This window comes from Molothrus ater, chromosome 2 (assembly GCF_012460135.2).
Source record: "Molothrus ater isolate BHLD 08-10-18 breed brown headed cowbird chromosome 2, BPBGC_Mater_1.1, whole genome shotgun sequence".
Taxonomy (NCBI): domain Eukaryota; kingdom Metazoa; phylum Chordata; class Aves; order Passeriformes; family Icteridae; genus Molothrus; species Molothrus ater.
The window spans coordinates 46,427,249-46,441,884 of NC_050479.2; positions in this window are offsets into that span (position 1 = coordinate 46,427,249).

Consider the following 14,636-nt stretch of genomic DNA (forward strand, 5'->3'; position numbering starts at 1 on the left):
TCCTTTCTTCTATTCTTTTAGTATAGTTTTAACATATCATTCTCTTTTAATATAATACATATCATAAAATAGTAAATTAGCCTTCTGAAACATGGAGTCAGATCCTCATCTCTTCCATCTTCCTGGGACCCCTGTGAACACCACCACAGTTTATGGCAATTCCACTTCTTGGCAATGATACTTAACATTGAATGATATGAACTTCAGTCAAAAATTTGGTAAATTTAAAGCAAGTACTGGCAGATCCACATATATGTAATGAATGCTTCAGACAAGCATGAAAAGTGTAATTCAGTGTAGGACTAATATGCTAAATGTTTTTGTCCTGCATTACTTAGAAGACTGATAATATAATAGTTTTTTTCTCTGTGGTTGTAGCCTAAAAATACCAAAAAGCTAATTACAAGAAAACAGATATTCTTTCCCTCATTATTGACTGCTTTGTGATACAATATTTCATATTATAAGCTGTCAGAGGGTAATGGAGTATCCTTTTTCTGAAGAAGAAAAGATTAAGTTTTGCTGCTTGCAAATTTACTTAAAGAGAAAAAAAAATAATCGTAAGAAATTATTGTGATGAATAAATTGTGCATTATATGTTCCAATCAGGGTGGAAAATATATTCTTAGGGAAAAAAACGCATTGGTAGTCACAATGTGTTCTGAGTTATATATTGTGTAGAAATTGGTCTGTCTCTAGCTTGTTATTAAAAGCAAAAAAAAAAAAAAAAGAGAGGAAGTAAGTAAGAAACATTTTTCAAGTGCTGTCAGCTGCAAAAAGCATGTATTATCTCAAAGAATTTTAGGCTGAAGCAAAATTTCAGCCTTTCAGGGTGTTGCATTGTCAGTCTGCTTTATGTAATGATAATCTGAAATGATTAAAACCTGAAAGGGATGCATGTTAACCTTTATCTAAAAGAACTTTATTAATTTACCTTTAATCTTTCCAGATGAAAATAAAGATTAGAATAGCATAGAAGAGATATTTACCCTTAAATAGTAGCTACCTACTGTTACTGAAGTCTCAGTGACTGAAATCTAAGGTTATTTTTTTTGTGTTTAATTTTTGATGTTTACAATATGTGAGAAGTAGATATTACCCTTTGTTTTATGTGTACTACCCCTGTCTATGGCAGCTTCATCTAGTGCTCTGTTGTGATTCCAGATACAAATTGGTCTAGGCCAGAGCACCATCTTTTTCAGGATTAAGTACAAATGCCCAGGTTCACCAAATTTGCTGTACTCAGTTTGGACTGTAGGAGGCAATCCCCATTATTCCATTCAGCTTCTCTTTTTCTGCAAGGCAAGATACTTTAGACTTACTGTTCAATAACAGTAGTCCCTAGCCAGATAAATGTCTTTTAAGTTCACATTCTAGCTTCTGTTATGCTTCCTGCTCACGAGCTTAACTTGTGTCACTAGCAAGAAATTCATCTCCTGACACTGAGGGCTCCATTTGAATCTTTCTAGAGTATTAAAACTTTAAATTAAACATTTTATTCCATTGGTCCCTAAACTCTTACTCTAGTGAAAATTACTCATGTTTCTGGATCCCATTATGAAGAAATCTGCTTATATACCTTGTGGTCTTCCTCAGTGGTTTATTGTGTGCAAAATCATTAAACAGGTTCTTAGATGAGTAGTAGTGTAGACAGATAATTTTTGCTTTTCTTTCCACATGGGTATGAAGACAATGTGAGTCTGGTAGGGCTGGGACACGGATAACAACCACAGTTCCCAGTTGTCTGTTTCTGCAGGAAGGATGAGGCATTGGAACTGTGGAAGAGTAGATAAGACATCTGACTTATCTCAGGAGACAAAAAATGCTCTTTAAAATACATTTTTTTTTCAAAGTGAAGCTGTCTGTTTTAAAAAAAACGTGAATGAAGATGATTGGTGAAGCATGTCACCATTAAACTAACAAGAGAGTGCAAAAGCACTTATCCACAAAACAAACTGAACTAGTGTTCAAAGCAAAGAACTGAGATGTGTGATAATGACATCTTCAAAACTAGAAGGGAGGAGCTGAGGCAAATTTGCATCAGGCAGTGTAGCAATTATTTTGAACGTGGCAAAGATAAGTTAGAAACATATTGCTGAGAAAGAAGCACATTGCTAAGGGAAAAGGCTGTAGTTGAGATCATCTCAGTAGTGTTTCAGGCAGACTGATATTTAAAGTCTGGGGAGGTACTTCAAGCCAAGTACTTCAAATACTGTGCAGTCAGTTTATTTTACCAGCAAAGGCAGATGCGCTCTGATAGAAAGTTTTGAGCCTGGCAAATTTGCTTGAATGTGTCCTGCAGCTGTTGGAGGTTTTAAAGGGATGAACAGGCTGTAGTCATCTAAAAGGCAGCTAATTTTGACCCAAAGGTGCCATGACAGCTTAACGTGCCAGTCATGTCAATGTAGGTTCTGTAGTAAAATAAACTATTTGCTTTGAATTTTCAAAATTTGAATGGATTCAAAAAGAAGATAAACTCTGGTATCTTTTTGGCTCTAAGTGCCACCAAAAATAAAAGACATGAGGACACCATTATCTAATTAAGATTTCAAATACATCTCAAAAATAACTTCATTTTTTGTTCAAGAATACTCATAATTCCTCATAGCTGATGTTTACTGAAAAGGTCAGACCACTTTTCTGAGTAAAAGGAGCCTGCAGCATCAGCAGGTAATGCAGAAAGCTCTGAGCCAAGACTCTGCTAAGGCAGCAAATGGTACAGGAGAACACGCCAAGGAATATGAACCTCCTAACAAAGTGCAGCCAACTTCTAAGTGATTCTGAATGTGTTAAAGTTGGCAATTCACATACATACTACTATCCAAACTTATTTTTACCCTTATGCCTTTTGTTCAGATCAAATGCCTTGTTCTGAATGCAGTGAAGGTCTCCTGCACAAGCACCGACAGTCATTGTAGCAAACACAAGAAGAATTTGTACAGAACTGTTTCAAAAAGAATCTGTTAAAAGGGCAAGATGGTATTAACTAACCGTATAAGGAAAAAAAGGGCAAAAGAAATTAAAGAACTAATGAGACTCAAATTAAGGACCAAGAAGGAACTTCATCAAATTTTAGGGAAGCTAATAATACATGAAAAATGGTCAAATACAAATCAATTCAAGCTAGATGGAAAAAGAAACCAAAAACTCAGAATGACTAGAAGTAGAATTTCAGACAGCTTTAACTTGGAAAATCTGGTAGCTACAGAAATAAAAGGAAAAAAAATAATCTACTTTTTAGGCTCTTACACATGATTTATATGCATGGGGGAACATAGGGGAAGAAGCAAACATGAAAAAATCAGTGGTTCTACCTTGCTGTTAAACTGACTTATGACCAAGCTACATCTGGCGACATGCATTGTTGCGTGGCACTCATACTGGTCATTTGACATTTAAAAATAACTCAACTTTTCTTATTCTCATAGTCACTTACCAGTTATCCTATCTTCCTGTTGTCTAAAGAATAGGGAAACAATGTGAGGCTTGAATCCTTATTCTGGTATGCATCTATATTGCAAAGAATCTAACCCTAATTTTGTGTTGTCATCTTATTGCAAAAGTTCCATACCTTCTCAGTGATTGCTCATAGGCAGCTCTGTTGTCGTTGTTACCCCTCCTACAGCAAAAAAAAAACTCTAGCTTTCTTCTTGGCCAGCTAACCCACTCTTTTGTAGCACTCATCCTTATTGGACACAGCTGTGGCCTATTAAGGGCAGACCTGTTCCTAATCTTTGGTGATCAGTACAGCTGCACCTCCTCAGGTGTGAGATTGCTTTCTGTACTATTTCTATTCTCTTACATTCGCTCCCCCCACAATTTTGACCATGTCCATATCTACACTGTTTTCTTTTTTGGATTTTTTTAATATTTCTATACATAAATAGAAATATTGTTGTTATTGTTTTATTAACTTTTTTCAATAATGAATCCAACAATTCTCTTCTCAGTCATTGAAGTATTTATACCATTGGTATTTTAAGGAGGTGATGTCCAGGACGTGTCTAATTACAGAAGAGAAAAAAACTGAGGAAAAAAAAAAGGGAATTTCAGTTTACCAGTGGGAATTTGAGGCTCAAAAAGATTAAGAAAAACATTCAGAGATCTAATATATAAATTCATACACACATTTTTTTTTTAGAAAATTCTACATAGAGGTCTTCAGAGATCTAATATATAAATTCATACACACATTTTTTTTTTAGAAAATTCTACATAGAGGTCTTTGATTAGATAGGAACAGTATGTCAAACTGGTGAGCTTTTTTCTTCCTCTAGCTTAGTCTATTACATATCTTTTATTTCAGTTTTTCTCTTAGACAAACAAAAGTCTAATATTTAGTACCCAATCAAGCATTATGATGATACTCTGAAATATTTAAAATTCATGAATATTTTTAACTTAGAATGAGATATTTTATGATCATAATTATACATTAGCAGAAATGAGAAGAAAGAACATTTTTAACAGTTAATTATATCAGTATAAAAATATTTCTTGGATTATTCCTTTGATCATATATTTCTCCTCTCTTTTTTTTTATAAACTCATTTCATCTTGATTCTGATCATGTTACATTTTAGTATTGCTGTTCATAGACCTGAGTTTTCAAAACTGGCCTCTGAAAAATAAAAATTTCATTTCATCAAGTTCCAATTCTCTACTTTTAGCAATTTTCAGTTAAAAATAATTGTTATTCATTATTTTCTCTTTTTTAACAACTCACAAATTGCTTCCTTGTGGCATGTTGATCATGCATTCAATGATCAGATTCTTGAAGTTCTTGTACTGACCTTTCACAAGTGAATTAATCTTATTTTCAGGTACTTGACTCTTTTTAAGATCAGAGAGGCTCCCAAGTTTTTAGAATGCTCATTTGAATCATATATGTATTTTTAACTGTTCATTTCTTGGTGATATTGTGGATTATTTAATTCTTTGACATAAAACTCAAGCATTTCGTTAAGATTTCAGTGGACCTTTCATAGGTGATTGGGAAGAAAATAGAAAGAAGAATAAAGCACTCTAAAAAACCTCCCAAGCAAGACAAATTTGCAAAAGGGACACAGAAAGGACCAAAAAAGAAAAATTCTCAAAATGGTGAAAGTATACAAAAGCAGGAAGCCCCCCACAAGGAAAAGGTAAATAATACTAAAAAAAAATAAAAATTGGAGGAGCTTATAATTTTATTTAGGTCCTCAGGAAGCATGAAGTATTATTGCTCCATTTTATTTTTTGCAATGTAGCCTTCTAAATAATGTAAAAGACTCAGGGTAGCCCTAACTGTGAATTACAAATGAGAGCTCAATTTCAACACACACATTACAAATACGACAAAATACAGTCTAGGCTTGATTTGTTACCCATGCTGAAAAACAAATTTTCATTTTGAAACACATCACTGGGCTGTCACAGCTTTAGGATGCAAGACTGGTTAAAGGATGAGGAACTTGGGGAGCTCTGGAAGCTGTCTTTGTATAATGAAAAACCTGGTGAAACCACTAGAAAAGGGATTTCTGCCAGAAAGGTCAAACACTAATAGAGGGGCTAAAGCAGTTTTTTGGGAATACTTTTCAGAAACTTTGTTACCTCACAGAGCAAAGGGTGAAATTCTGTATGTCTTTTTCTGAAAGATATTATTTAAATATAATGTATTTTGGCAGTGATGCAAAAATCAAACTTCTGTGGACTCTTAGTCTTCAGCAATTCTCTGAAATGATAGAGCTCTCTGCTCCAGCTTGCTATGGAGTGAAATGGCAGCCCAGTTATAGTGCAAAGAGAGCATTCTGTATCAGCAGGAAAGGATCTGAAGGACATGGTAATAAACCTGATTTATTTTAGCAAATAATGTATTTGCATAACTGTACACTTGCATAACGATATGAAGGAGAAAGGAAAACACAAAAGAAAAGCTCTGTTTAATGAAAGAACTGTAAGAAGACAACAGTCCAAGACACTAATCAAATTATATCTGTGCATTAAATGATTTAAATGAAAGTTGACATGAGCATCCACTAGGACTTTAGGACTTTATCGTCCTTTTTTTTCCTTTTTTTTTTTGTTTGTTGAGCTTTTTTTTAAATTTTTTAATTTCTATGGCAGTTGATGAAACCTGCCGGTGGATGTGTTTTTGTTTCTCAGCAGCAGAGTTTTGAGATTTTTTTTTCCTATGAATTACTCTACCTTGAAATAAAACATCTGGTCTCATAGGAATTTCAACATGCTTTAGTTTTTCAATCAGTACAAAACACATACACCACTGTAGTGCTGCTGGGCTTTTGTGTGTCAGCCTCTTAGAAGAATTGACTCTGTCTCCATAAGGCCTAAAATGCAGAGAACTCATCTGGGAGGCAAATGTGGTTCTACTTCACCTTTATCTCTCACAGCTGTGAAAGCTGTCAGCTTTTAAAACTGACGAATTGAGAATTCAGAATATTCTCAGAGTAGTTCAACTGTCTCACACCAGTGTTCCTTTCACTTGTTCTTGCCTTTCCTCTGGATTTTCTTTTTCAGGAAAATAGCAAGATCAACCATCTCCTTATGTATATTAATTGGATATATCCCTATGTTTACTACAGTGACTGTTGAATGGCTCTAAAGCTTTATCTTTAAATACTCAGTTTATGTAAGTAACTGAGTTCTGAAATATCTTAATGTTCTAGTAGCCAGTAATCATGAAAAAGCCTTTAAAGACTGGACTAGTTTCAAATGCCATTTGCTCTGTTGCCAAAAATCACATTTTTAAATGTCTACACTTAGCCTTTATTTCACACACAACTATCATTGGAGCTGTGCAAGATGTTACTTTTTATTTAGCTGAAAACTGGTATTTCAAATTTTGTTCTTGTTCCAAATCAAATAACTGTTTTTCAGATGATTTCCCAGAAAAGAGGGGTCCTTTTAAATATCAACAAATTTGAAGGTTTTTGTTCTAGAAAGGCAAAATGTTTTCTTCTATTGCTTGCATAATTTGACAATTTCATAGAATAGCATTTAATCACATAATAGGTTCCTATTATGAAATATTAATATTTTCTGTCTATATATGCCACATAATTCATTGAAGCATAGAATATTCTGAACTGGCAGGGACCCACAAGGATCATTGAGTCAACTTCTGACTCCACACAGGGCAACCTAAGGTTTAAACCCATATATCTAAGAGTGTTGTCCAAGTGTGTTTTGAACATCAGAAGCCTGCAGCCATGACCAGCTCCTCAGGGAGTTTTTCCAATGCTTGAACACCAGATCTGAACTTTTTCTCACATAGCTCTAAGACATTTCTTTGCATCCTCTCCTGGACACCACAAAGTGGAAATAGGCACTTCCATCTCAACTTGCATGTGGAGATCTCCACTCCTCCTTATGATGAAGTTGAAGACAGCAATTTTTCTTGTCAGTCTCCTCTAAGACAGCATCCTCAGCTTCTCCTCATACATCATTCCCTCTAGCCCTTCACCATGTTTTCTGCCCTGCAGTCAGTCTAGTAACTTGATTCCCTTCTTTTATTGTGGATCTCAAAACTGCACACAGGTGCAGGACACACCAGTGTTGAGTACAGTGCAACAATTACTTACCAGTCAGACAAGTGCTTAATTCACCTCAGGATATAGTAATCCTCACGTTTCAGTTCTAGCATTTCATTTTTTTAATTTTCACTAAAATTCTGCATCATTTACACAAAAGATAGGGTTAATCTCAGCTACATTTAGTTGCCTAAAAATTGGGAAATTAATCTGAGCCAACTAGATTTTATAGTCAGTAGACAGAAACAGGCATCTCTAAATCTAAGTTCTTTTTAAATAGTTGTCACCATGGTATTATGTACCAGTGTTAACTCTCACTGCCAACAGAACAAGGCCTACAGTTTACATGTTTTACTGTTCTTGCTAAGACGCTGCTGCTCCTCCTCTAATTATGTAAATATTGATATACTCTCACAGTTCACCAAGTTAAAGCTCACAAGAACTAAATATAATGGTATTTCTGTCATAAATAGATGAAAAAATAGTTCTACTTGTTTGGTGTAAAGGAAACAGAAGAAGAAAGGTGAAGTTTGAACACATTTTGTGTATGACTTCATTGATTTATAAACTATAAAAATTGTACCAAATAGATACAAAAAAGTGCATGTGAATAATTTTAATTTTTTTCCACAGATGCTGCAATATGAAAAAGATTTACATAATTGCCAATATACAAATGGCATTGGCATGTTAAATTTTTCCATTTATACCTGTTTAAAGTATAGTTTGGAACCAGATTTTTATAGTTCACAAGAAATTATCTTATAATTCACAAATGTGGCATAAAAGTGCTAAAACAAAATAGAAAAGAATTTGCATTTTAACTTAGAAACTCAAGGAATTTAAAAATCTGGTAGGAAATGCTGCTTAAAAAAAGAGCATTTTAGATTGTATCAATTGCAAAGAATGAGACCTTCCAAAAACTGTGACCCTGACTCTTTAAATGCCTTACAATAACACATAACACATGGCTTGTCCTATAAGTTCCAAAACTTTAATTAGCCTTTAACATATTGTTTTCTTTTAAAATGTCCCTCTTAATTATTCATTTCAGTGAAGCAGACTAATTATGCTTCTTGGATAAAAGCATATTGGCTCATTAATCTTTCTTTTTCAGTAACATATAAACAGCAGCTATGATGAACAAGATAGCAGTTTTTTAATTACAATTTTCTGCCTATAGAAGATAGAAAAAAGTTTGGGATCCTGAGGGAATGCCAATGTTATTTGAAGATTATAGTTATGATTGTAACATTCTTATGAAATATTAAGAAAAAAATGAAACTAGGCACCATATGCAATAATTTATTATTTCTGAATTTTATTGTCAATTAATTTCTGCCGTTAATATTTTTCATGTCACTGTCTATTACCATAAGCCATATTTGCTTAGGTTTTCCCAAAGCATTGATAATAGACGCAACTGTCCATTATTAATTAAGAAACCTTTAGGACATATTAAAAAAATACTTTTTACTATTTCTTCATTTTAAAAATTAATGAGAAAAAAATAATTAGTCATTCAGAAGACAGTACGTTTAAAAGCTTACTCCTCTCTTATTTATGCTTAAAACCACAACAGTCTTACTACCATTGTATTCTGTTTTCTGGTTCCTATTTCTGTAAAACTCTGCTGTGACACGTTATTACGCTGGTCATCAAATCTGGTTCATTGTTCTGTTTTTTATTATGAGGTTAGAGAGCACAAAAACTACTTCTGATCTGGCAAACTTAGTCAAACTGTTTAAGCCTTGTCTAGTTAATGTGTATCAATTCATTGCTTTAGTTCCTTATTTTATCCTTTTTTTATGTGATGTTACTTCAAACAGTTTCAATTTGTAAAATGATTTTATTGTTCTAGGGTTACATGTGATATACTAACACACACAGGTGTGTTTATTTAAAAATAGTTAATTGAATGATAGAATGGTTTGGGTTGGAAGAGACCTTAAGGATCATCAAGTTGCAAACCTCACGCCATGGGCAGGGTTGCTACCCACTAGACCATGTTTCTCAAAGCCCCATCCAATCTGTCCTTCGATACTTCCAGGGATAAGGCGTCTACAGCTTTTCTGAGCTTTTCTGTTCCAGTGTCTCACCATCATCACAGTAAAGAATCTATTCTACTATCTAATCTAAACCTACTTTCTTCCAATTGAAAGCCATTCCATTTTGTCGTATCATTACATAGCCTAGTAAAAAGTCTCTCTCCGTGTTTCTTGTAGCTCCCTTTAGGTGCTGGAAGGTGGATATAGGGTCTTCTCAAAGTCTTCTTTAGATGGAATGATTTCAGCTCTCTCAGCCTGTCTTCATTGGAGGGGTGCTCCAGCCCTCTGATCATCTTTGTGGTTCTTCTCTGGAACTTGGTCCAGCAGGTCCATGGGGGTCCCCAGAGCTGGATGCAGTGCTCCAAATGGGGTTTCACCAGAGTGGAGCAGAATCACGTCCCTCGACCTGCTGATCACATCTCTCTTGTTGCAGCCCAGGATACAATTTCCTTTCAAGGCTGAACGCATGCATTGCTGACTTAGCCAAGCTTCACATTCACCAGCATTCCCAAGATCTCCTCCTTAGAGCATCTCTCAGTCCATTGTCCATCCAGGAAGCATTTGAGATTCAGTTTGCCATGATCCACATGCAGGGCTTTGCACTTGGCCCTGTTGAGCTTCATGAAATGAACTTCATCTGCACAGCCCCACTCTCAAGCTTGTCACTGTCCCTCTAAATGACATCCCTTACCTCCACCATATTGATCACATCACGCAGCTTGGTGTTTTCTGCAAACCTGGTGGTAGTGCACTCAATCCCACTGTTCATGTTGCCAAGAAAGATGTTTGAGAGTGCCTGGTCCCAATACTGACCCCTAAGCAAAACCACTCCTGACTGGTATGTACACTCCCTCTTGAGTTTTCACTGTCCACCTCCAAGAAGATGTCACCAAAACTGCTTATACATCATGCTTCTGTACCCAAATAATTTTAAAGACAAACTTGTTGCAGTTTCTCAGTGTATTCCTTGTAATGGAAGTCCAAAATGACGCAGTACTTGAGAAGCAATTTCACACACAATACAAAGAGAAAGGAATGGCATTTTTGACCAGCTGCCTACTTACTTGCTAATGCAGCACAGTATATCACTGACCTTCATTGCCATGGGGATTAATCTGCTGGTTCACATTTAATTTGCCACAGGGATACCCAGGTTACCATTACCTGGAAATCTGCTCTCTAGCCATTTGACAATATTGCGACTGTACGGGAGTATGAGATTATTCCATTCCAAAGACATAACTTTGCAAATTTTGTCAAACTTCAGGAGATTTGGCTGCAAATATATTATGACTGGCTGTGAGAATATTGCTAAAATCAAAGTAATTTACATACATGGCTCTCCCCCCACCCACACAGCCAGACATAGCACCAGTGCAGACCATCAGGCTGCTAAAGAAGCTTTGGTAAATACATGCTGCCTGTTCCCAATCTCCTTCTTCATGTAGGTGTAAATGACTTACAGCAGGATTTGATTAAAAATCTTCCAGAGTAATGAGGTAAAGCTGATTATAATTTCATTTCCCAGAAATTTCTTCCTTTTTTTTTGAAAATAGATGTGAAATTTCCATTTTTCCATTTTGAGAGCAGCTTCAAAATGTTGTCAGCTGCTGAAGATTAGCCCTAGTAGGCAGCTAAGCCCCACACAGCTGTTTCTTCATTCCCCCACAGCGGGATGGAGGAGAGAATCAAAAGGATAAAAATGCAAAACCCCGGAGTTGAGATAAAGAAAATTCAATAGGTAAAACAAAACAAGAGATTAATTCACTGCTTCCCATGGGCAGGCAGGTGTGCAATGATGTCTAGGAAAGCAGGGCTCCATCACATATACACATTACTTGGGAAACAAATGCAAGACATCAAATGTCATGCCCTTCCTTCTTCTTACTCCAGTATTTATTGCTGAGCATGGTGCCATGTGGTATGGAATATCCTTCTGGTCAGCCGGCTTTACCTGTCTTGGCTCTGTCCCCTCACAACTTCTTGTGCCACCCCAGCCTGCTCTCCTTGCTGCCCTCCCCTAAGATTCTCACCCATAAATTCTCTAACAAACATCATCCACTCTGTAGCAAAACTGTGGATTTGTGCTGCTCTTTTGCATACAGCACCATCTTCCCACACGATTTTTTTTTTGCCAGTTTTATCCAGAGCTTCCATCATATTTCTCAGGTCATATTCATTCATGTACTGTCACTTGAGATGGTTACAGCTGTGACAATTGCTGCAGGGAAGTGTGAGAGCCTCCCTTAACACACTCTCCCTAGTTGTTTCAGCGCTGCACCCCATCGTCTATTTTTCTAGTTTGGTCTTCATCCACCAACTAGCCTTCTATAAATTCTTCCTTTAAATACTTCTTTAAATGAAATGAAATGTATTTAGTACGTACTTTTCCCTCAAAATATATATTTTTTTTCAAATTTTAATTAGTATAAACTGGCACTGATGTCTATAGTACTATGACAATGCATACTATCCACATACTGGTACCTGTATTTATTTAAGCTTTTAAACATAATTTGAATCTAGACAAGAAAATATGTATCTCCTTGGATTTTCCAAGTGTTGGATGTTTAAGGCTCTTAAAGATAAGTTTTTTTAATGGATTCAGGAGCATTACTTTGTGTAAAATTTAAAAATTTTGGTTACAAATAACTCCTCATCCTTGTCTTGTATTTACATATAAATACATTCAAAAATCTTCCCCTGTAAATGCGTTATCTTCAGGTAAATCAGTTAAACTATGTTGTAAACTATTGGTCATACAGAGATTTGATTTTGTGAGTAGCACTTTGGATGCCATCATTGGCTGCCAAATGAAACCTATGAGTGATTCTTTCACCACTCTTATGCATTTAGTAATCCTTGTTTGAAGAGTTTTTGAAACCTGTTAGAAAAACCTTCCAGTTTTAAAATTTTACTGAGTAAATCAAACAGCCTTGTTTTTCAGAATCTTCTGCTTCTTTAGCTTCTTTCCTTTTACATAACTTTCTTCACCATACAAATCTGTCTGTACAGTGACATCAGAATTGTGAGCTCAAACTATTAAATTTTAAACATTTCTTGTATTATGACAGATTGATTATATTAAATATCAGAACAATGAGAATGTTCTTCTCATCCAGCTTTATAATCTTTTGTTGTACAAATAATTATGATTGACCTATTCGTTTGGATACATTTTGTCATTAACCAAGACAAAAAGAATACTCTTGAACAGTTTATGTGACCTATATAAGGTACTTATTTTAGGAAGAAACAAACAATTTGTTAAAGATAATATATACTATAAAGGGAATTGAAGGATGAAAAAAATCTTGACTAGATGCAGATATTTATAGTGCAGATGACTAGTCAGACCAAGTCACTTGAGGCTTTCTTTCTGATTAATGAAGATAAAGAGGCAGTGGTATGCTAGAAGTTTAAAGACAGGAAAAAACATCCCTCTGGGTCAAACAGACATAGAGGACACTATCATCAATTCCATGCCAGTGCAGATACAGTGTCTGAAAGAATCAGCTTGGTTCTTGGCCTCTGGGGAACTTACTGGGAAATAAAGCCATATCAGGTGGTCGCATTATGTAGGCTCATGTATGTTATGATCAGAACTGACCTTCCACTAGAATCCTTGCAAAGAAGCATAGAGATCTTTGCCAATGTTTGCCTATGCTTGAGTTTTTCTTGCCTTAACTGCCATGGGCTGAGAAACCTCCTTGGGACATCTCACACAGTTCTACCTCTTTGTGTTCAGGCAGCTGGATTAAATTGTGGGAATGAGATTCAATTCAAGAGAAAATATTTGATGTTAGGTGACTACACATAGTCTAGATGATTAAATTTTCTTTTGTCAATTTTCTTTTAATTAAGAGTGATCTAAAGAACAAAGTCAATGAAACTTCTAAAGGTGCAATGCAGTAACCTTAACGTAGATGTCAGGAGCCATTCAATATAATGAAGCCATCCATCCTGACTTCCAGATTCTTCTCAGAGAGGATATAGATTTACTATGCATCTTCATTATAACTGCTAAGCTCATGTATATTCCTCATACACCAGAAGACCTTCAAAATCCAGGTTTGGTGAGCCAAGGTCCTAATCTCTACTGACAATATTGCAAATTTAGATATTTAGCTTAGAGTTTTTGTTCTCTGTTTAGCGTGGTTTAATTGTAGACTGAAACTAGAACTGAACATCTATGAAATCTGCACACCTCTAAGCTATCCCAGTGTTCTGTACTTCTGTACTGACATAGTCATCATGTCACAGGAGAAGCACTTCCATCCTGTCTCTAGGGGTCTACACAATGTATTATATACTTACAGTAGGACTGTCTTTGACTGGGTCTATATTACTAGAATCTGCATGGTTATGGCACAGAAATTATTCACTGAGGTCATCAAGCTCTTGCATTTCAGAAAGCAAATATTTCCTTTTATTCGCAGGTAATTTACCATGAGAAACAGAATGCAGATAAAAAAAAGTTCTAGGTCAAGTCATGTGCCTTTCTTGCATGGCTCTTGATAACTTATTTATCGAGTCTGTCTCTATGTGATTTGCAGCTTTATCTGGAATACTTTAAACAAATAGTAAAGACTATTTTTTGTCGTTCTAACATTCATCTAGTAAGACAAGTCTGGGTAACAGTGTGCTGAGTTGAGCAAGTCTAGTAAGTTTACTAAGGCAAATAGTGACAGACTGATGGTTAGCATATGCAATATAAGTGCATTTTAAAGATCAGTACATGCAGTAAATTAGAATATTTTTATTTAACGTACATTTATTTTATGCTAACCTGAATTCTAGGAATAGTGTACCAATATATAGAGTTATTGATGGTTCTTAACTTCTTGTAAGGTTAAGAGCTTTTTATGCAGAAACACAGAGCCATGTTCCTCCAGGATCTCCCAAGTAAGCCTGTAAACAGTTTTTCTATACGCTTATTACACCTAAACTAAAACAAGCAAACAAAAAATCCCAAAATCCTCAAATTCAAAAAACCCAACCAAACTCATTATTATCAATAGAATGTTCATGCACCTTTAAAGTAAAGGCTGAGGAAGGAAAA